Source organism: Manis pentadactyla, chromosome 3, assembly GCF_030020395.1.
Source record: "Manis pentadactyla isolate mManPen7 chromosome 3, mManPen7.hap1, whole genome shotgun sequence".
Lineage (NCBI taxonomy): Eukaryota > Metazoa > Chordata > Mammalia > Pholidota > Manidae > Manis > Manis pentadactyla.
In genome coordinates, this window is record NC_080021.1 from 197155238 (window position 1) to 197161237 (window position 6000).

The 6000-nt window shown below is 47.6% G+C and overlaps 1 long non-coding RNA gene across 2 annotated transcripts in view; it reads left to right on the forward strand.

The window, feature by feature from the left end:
- The window catches only part of LOC130683023 (uncharacterized), a 54066-nt gene extending 48456 nt beyond the window's left edge, over positions 1–5610 (forward strand). For both annotated transcript variants that reach the window (XR_008996581.1, XR_008996582.1), the window contains exon 3: positions 3652–5610. This is a non-coding gene — a long non-coding RNA (uncharacterized LOC130683023). The remainder of the gene's footprint in view (positions 1–3651) is intronic.
- Positions 5611–6000: the final 390 nt, after the last annotated feature.

Consider the following 6000-nt stretch of genomic DNA (forward strand, 5'->3'; position numbering starts at 1 on the left):
TTAATTCCTTGTTAGTGCCAAATAATATTCCATTGCATGGATAATACTGCATTTCAGTTGTCCATTCACAGTTGATGGGCATTTGGGTTGTTTCCATCTTTGGACTATTATGAATAATGTTGTTATGAATATTCACGTGTGAGTTTCTGTGTGGACGTTTGCTTCTGTTTCTCTTGGGGATAGCCCTTCACTTTGCTTTCTGACTCTCCTTTGCCAGCCCGGGCAGAGGACTGTCATTTGAATGGGCAGAGCCTGGCCTCCTGGAGGAGCTGTCTGCCTTGTTCCCGTGCCAGCTGCCCTCAGGCTGGACCTCCGGAACATTCGCCGGCTGGGGGCTGGGGGCTGAAGCCTTCCCACCAGGCAGCCAGGTAGGCATGTTGTCCTCTCCGCTCAGAGTCTGAGCCTTTGGTAGCACCTTACCTTTCATCTTTATAGAAGGAGAACAAAGATCAAATGCCTTGTCCCCAGACAAAAACAGACACAGTATTTTAATAATTAACATTGTGACACTATTATTGGCCCCTCTGCTGCCGCCCCTCCTGCTGTAAGGCCCAGGGTGAGGGGTGACTTTGTAACGATGCGGTACCGCCCGGTGGAAGCCCCCGCACGCTCACCTTCTGCCACTGGCAGCCTGCCTGGCATGTTCCCGGCAGTTCTCAAACTGCTCAACAGAACCCAGGAGCCTCTTTCACCTGCCCCCAGGTGCTCTGCTGGGTACTCGTTATCTGTTACCACATTTGTACCCCCTCAGCCACCCAGCAAACAGCTGCTACTGTCCCCATTTTACAGGTGGGGAGACCGAAACCAAGCTTTAATCCCTTACCCCACCTGCTATATCAAGGAATCTAAAAAGACCAAAACACTTGGAAGTAAAGATGCTACAACCAAGCCTGCAGGTCACCTGCCTCTTTGTCTCTTTTTTCTTGGGGTTAATCTTTCTTTTTACTTTTCTTTGTAGAGTCAGGTCTCCAACCTCTTAATTCCTCCTCCTATCCTTTCCCCTCCCCAAACATCACTTTATCTAGAATGGACACACAGAGGGACTTAAATTTGTCAAACTGAATAGCACAATTCACGTTCAGCCTTTCATTCAGGCGCCAACTCAGTTGTTCATTTGGTCATTCACTCCCTGCCCACTTAGTGAGCTTCTTCTATGCCCAGCACTAGGCTCCGTGCTGCACACTGTGGATACAAAGGGGGCTGTGGTATGGAATGAGTCGCAAAGCCCTCACTGTCTGGCGGAGATGGCAGAGACGCAAGCAGGCAGTTGCTAGTTAACATGGAGAGCGTTTCTCTAGAGAGATTCACACTGTGCTGTGAGAGCACAAGGAATAAGTCAACCTGGAGAAATCATGGAAGACCTCCCAGAGAAGGTGTCGCCAGAGTTGGGAACTGAAGGAAAATAGGAATTTATTGATTTATTTTATTCTCGACCACACAATGTTAGTGGTGTCAAGTCTGCCTTGAATACAGTGGTTTACAGTCTGTTTGATTAAAGCAGACATTCTCCATATTACATATGTGGCCTTTCCCGGCAACAACTGCTGAGACCAGAGATTAACCTTGGGCCCCAGGAAAGCTGATTCATAGGTAGGCTGGTGACCCCTGATTAGTGGCCCGACTTGCAAGATGAGCCCAGCCAATCAGGTTCCTTTTCCAGGAAGTTAGCTTGGGAACAGAGATGCAGCTAGTTGGTGGTGGTGCCGTGTTTGGAAAGTTGCAAAGGAGCGCTGAGGCTGGGGGGCCCCAGCTAGTGTGTGCGAGTGAGGGGACAGAGGCTGTAAAGCGGCAAAAAGCAGTGGAAACATGGGAGGGAAAGGAGATTGAGGCAGATAGGCCCAGGGTGGCAGAGAAGTCACAAGGGTGAGAGCACTGGCTTCTGAGGGAAAGAGAGCAGGAAGTGCTTGGGGCTCCGGGATTGAGGGCAATAGTTTTCGAGTCCCCTGTCTGATCCTTTACTCTGCTCCTGTCTTGGGAAGGCTGTGGGGCACCCCTGCCCAGCTCCACTGACATCCCCCCTTTCCAAATGAGCTTGACCATGGCTTGGCTCTTGAAACCCAGTGTCTTGGCTCTAAGGACACTCTATTCCAAAAGTGTTTTCAGGTGCAGTGGGGCTTTTCCAGTTGGGGAAGGGCAGGAGGTCATGATAGGACACTCAAGCTCTGGGGAGGTGGGGCTTCCCTAGAGTCGGCGATGGGGCTGGTTAGTTCTAGAGGCAGAGTAGGAGGGCTTTAGGAAGAGTCCTTCATGATTTGTGGAAGCAAGGTTGCAGTGACAGTCAGTGAGCTGGGCTGTAAACCAGGATGCACAAGGCCAGCCCTTGTCAGGAGTGAACCATCCGTCTGCCTTTCACTCCCGGCTTCTTTGTATAGACAGTTCTCACCTGAGGCATCTTAACCCAGCTGAGCTTTTGGCAATGCATTTGTAGAGTAGAGGAAATGCTTTTTTTTTAAACAGGCCTCCACCTTTTTACATCCTCCCTCTTGCCAACACTCTTTTCTGTTATTAGGAGCTGAGAGATTTTAGTTACTGAATGAGTGTTTTTCCTTTCCTGCCTCTTACCTATGGTGTTGGCCTTGGGCAGACAACTCAGTATCCCTGAGTCTCATTCTCTTCACCTGTAAACTGGGAGTAATTATACCTACCCAGGCAAACTCTAAGGTGGTGCTTTTCCAGATTTCTGTAATTAAGTACAAAGATTTAAAAAAAGTTATTTATTTATCATAACCATTTTCCAACCCATCATAGACCAACACTAGAAGGCAGCTTGTGCCATATGCAACCTGAGTTGAGCAACACGCAAACTGGCCTAGCCCCTGTCTGCCGATTATGTGCTTCGGTGTCCTGGCAATGCCAAAGCATTTCTATCCTCTGGCCTTCATTTCTGTATTTATAGTGAACTGAGAACAAATGGTTTGCAGAGCAGCATTGGTCCATGGACCAAAGCGTTGGACCAAACTTTGGTTTAGGGGTCTTATGAAATCAATCATGGCAACACAAGTAGGATTCGGGGAGTGCAGAGGGCTTCATCTGTAACGTGTGCATGTGATGCATATTTATGTGGTCATAATATGCTGATTTCTGGTTTCCTGAGTATGATTAACTCTTTCTTCAGCTTTTCTGACTATATTCCTACACTGACTTAATGTTTACTGGTGAGTTTCTTCTTCATTACTTGTGGCCTGGTGCTCTGTTCCACCCTGGCAGGTGACATGTCTGCAGACGGAGCTGCAGGCTTCAGAGTCAGGCACCTTTGAGCTCGAGTCTTGGCTCTGCTGCTTCCTAGCTGTGGGATGTTGGGTAAGCTGTTTGATCATGCCTCAGCTTCTTCATTTATGACCAAGTGCCAATGCTGCTCAGCGGACAGTTACATGAGAACTGATTGATCTAGTGTGTAAATGCCTGTGTCTAGTAGGCACCCAATAAAGTGGCTCCTTTTGCCCTTGGCCCTTGACCATATTTTCATCCTCTCATATCCTCTGGGATTTGGAAGCCTCAGGAAGTGGCATAGGTGGGTAAATAACCCATGGGGGCAGTGGTGCTGCAAATCATCATGTCAGCACCTCCCCAACACACTTTGCTGAGGCCCCAAGGAGAGCCAGAGGCAAACACCATGGTTGACCCAGGTGCCAAAGCCCTTCTCTTCCACAGCCTCTCAGCCTGACGGGACCTCTGGGACAGACAGCATAGAACCCCGGAAGGTTCCTGTTGATGGGGGGCCACATTGTGTGGCTGCTGCTAGTTGACTGCCCATGCCTACTTTCCCTTTCTTCTCTGCTAATGGATCCCAGTTTCGTCATGGAGCTGTCTCCATCTCCAGTTAAGGGTGATTTGTGATTAGTTTAACTAGTTACAGAAATCCCATTTTCCCTTGTCAGCCATGGATTTGATTTTAGGGCAGATGTGTCATCTACTATGGCCAGAGAGATGTAAAGGGGACTTGATGGGAGGCTTGTGGAAAAGGTTTTTTTCAACTCTTCAAAAGGGGAAGCTAGAAGATTGAGTTTCTTTTGTGCTTCTAGATGTTTTCCTGTCCAGATGTGATTCCTGAAACAGTGGCAGTCCTCCTGTGACTATGAGGGGAGCCAGACTGGAAACAAAATTGACGGACATGGAAAAAATCTGCATACTTGATGAAGTTGTCAAATCAGCCCTGAAGTCACCCTACCTCTAGCCTTCATGTTACCTGAATTAGGGAAAATGGATTTGTAGTCATGGTACTAGCATTCTGTATCCAGTTCTCAGATACAATGTGAGGAAATGGCTTTTCTGGTACCCAGAGTGAGGTTTGAGGATTCCTTGGCATGGACTCTGCTTTCTTCCTGCAGGTGAGGAAATGGACTCACTCATTCTGTGTTTAAATACTCCCTTAAATAGAAGCCATAGATGTTAGGGTAAATTCTTCTAGCCTAGCAACATAAGCCATGAATAAGAAAAGGCAGTAACATGGCCCTTTGAGTGTCATCAGAAGCTTGGGAGAAACCTCACTAAGACATGAGCCTTGTGTAGCCACTCAGAGATCAGTAAGGTTTTCTAACTTTGGATCATTAGCCTGGGGACTTACTATAACAGGTGCATTATGTATAGGAGGCTCTTGGCCAGCAAGAGCATCACAGTGGGAAATGTAATAGCCACATGTTTTTTTCTGTGTAGTTAAAAAATTATAAATATTCACATTTGAGATATGGACTAGTCAGTCATAGATGACATATCTGAGTCTCAGATTGTCAATATAAAGTGGTTAATTGTTGTTAGTTGTGTTATCTGTGCAGCGTTATGATCTACCCTAGCGATGGCAGGAGTAATCATCAGTTCTTCCGTTCATGTCCCTTGTACTTCCACTGGCTCCTGTGTCCTACCTGCAGAGCATTGTAGAAGAGAGTAAATAAATATGATCTTCAGGACTTTGCAGGACAGGGATATCATATGAAGCCTCTGAGGCTTTGGCCTAGAAGTCTTCAACTTGTGATTTCTGGGGAAAGTGAAGCTGTGGCCTAGGAGAATAAATCTGTCTTTATATAACGAATGAACTGCTAGCATCACTTGGACAGCAGTGAGTCCCAGGATGTGGGCCTTTGTTTCCATCCCTTTGGACTTTGTGTTTTTGCTTCTCAGAGGAAGAAATGTCATCCCTCCCCACCATCCCTGCTTGTGGAGACTCAGAAAGAATGGTTGAGTCGGGAGGAAGGGAGAAGAGATTTGGGGGTGTGGGAGACGGTCATTTTGGCTGTGGGCAAACATGTTCATTCTGCTTTCCCTCAAGCTTAGGTGAGGAAACCACAAAGGCAGAGAGATGGCCTGAGGTGTGTATATGCTCATTGCGGGGGCACCATGGGGGCGAAAGGCAGGCGACTGGACTCCCCCTGCAGGATAAGGTTGGGGCTGGTTGCAATAAGCAGGGCTTCTCAGTAAGTGCAGAGCCCATGCTGTAGGCCTCTTGACAACTGCTCACGCCCTGCTTTGTACCTTTTCCCAGTACTGTTTCTACCATATGACAAACAGTTTATTGTATTTCCATCCAATGCAACACATGGTTGTTGAGCTGGGCTTAGAGGTGCAAGAGACACCAAAACAAATCTGATGCTAGTCTGCCTGGGACTCATGAATCAGTGGGGGAGACTGACAGAGGTACCCTGAAAGCTCCGTATCCTAACGAGATACACAGGGGCTGCGGACATGGAGATGGGGCTCTTAGCCCAGCCGTGAGAGGTCATGATGATCTGGGGGTGGGGGTCAGCCAGGGGTTCAGTGTGAGTGAAGTCAGGATGTCCAAGTGGTAAGAATAATAAGAGGGAGGCTGGGAGAGAGGCTCAGGTCACACTGGAGGACTTTGCATGGATGTGTCTAGATGATGGACTTCATTCTGTAACTGAAAAGAAGCAGTGGAGAGTTTTATGCTGGGATGCACAAGGTCAAATTCCTTCCTCTCTCCCTTCCTTTCCTTGTTTTTCTTTTTTTTAAAAATCGTTTCCTAACTGGCTTCTGAAATCCCTCTCTAGT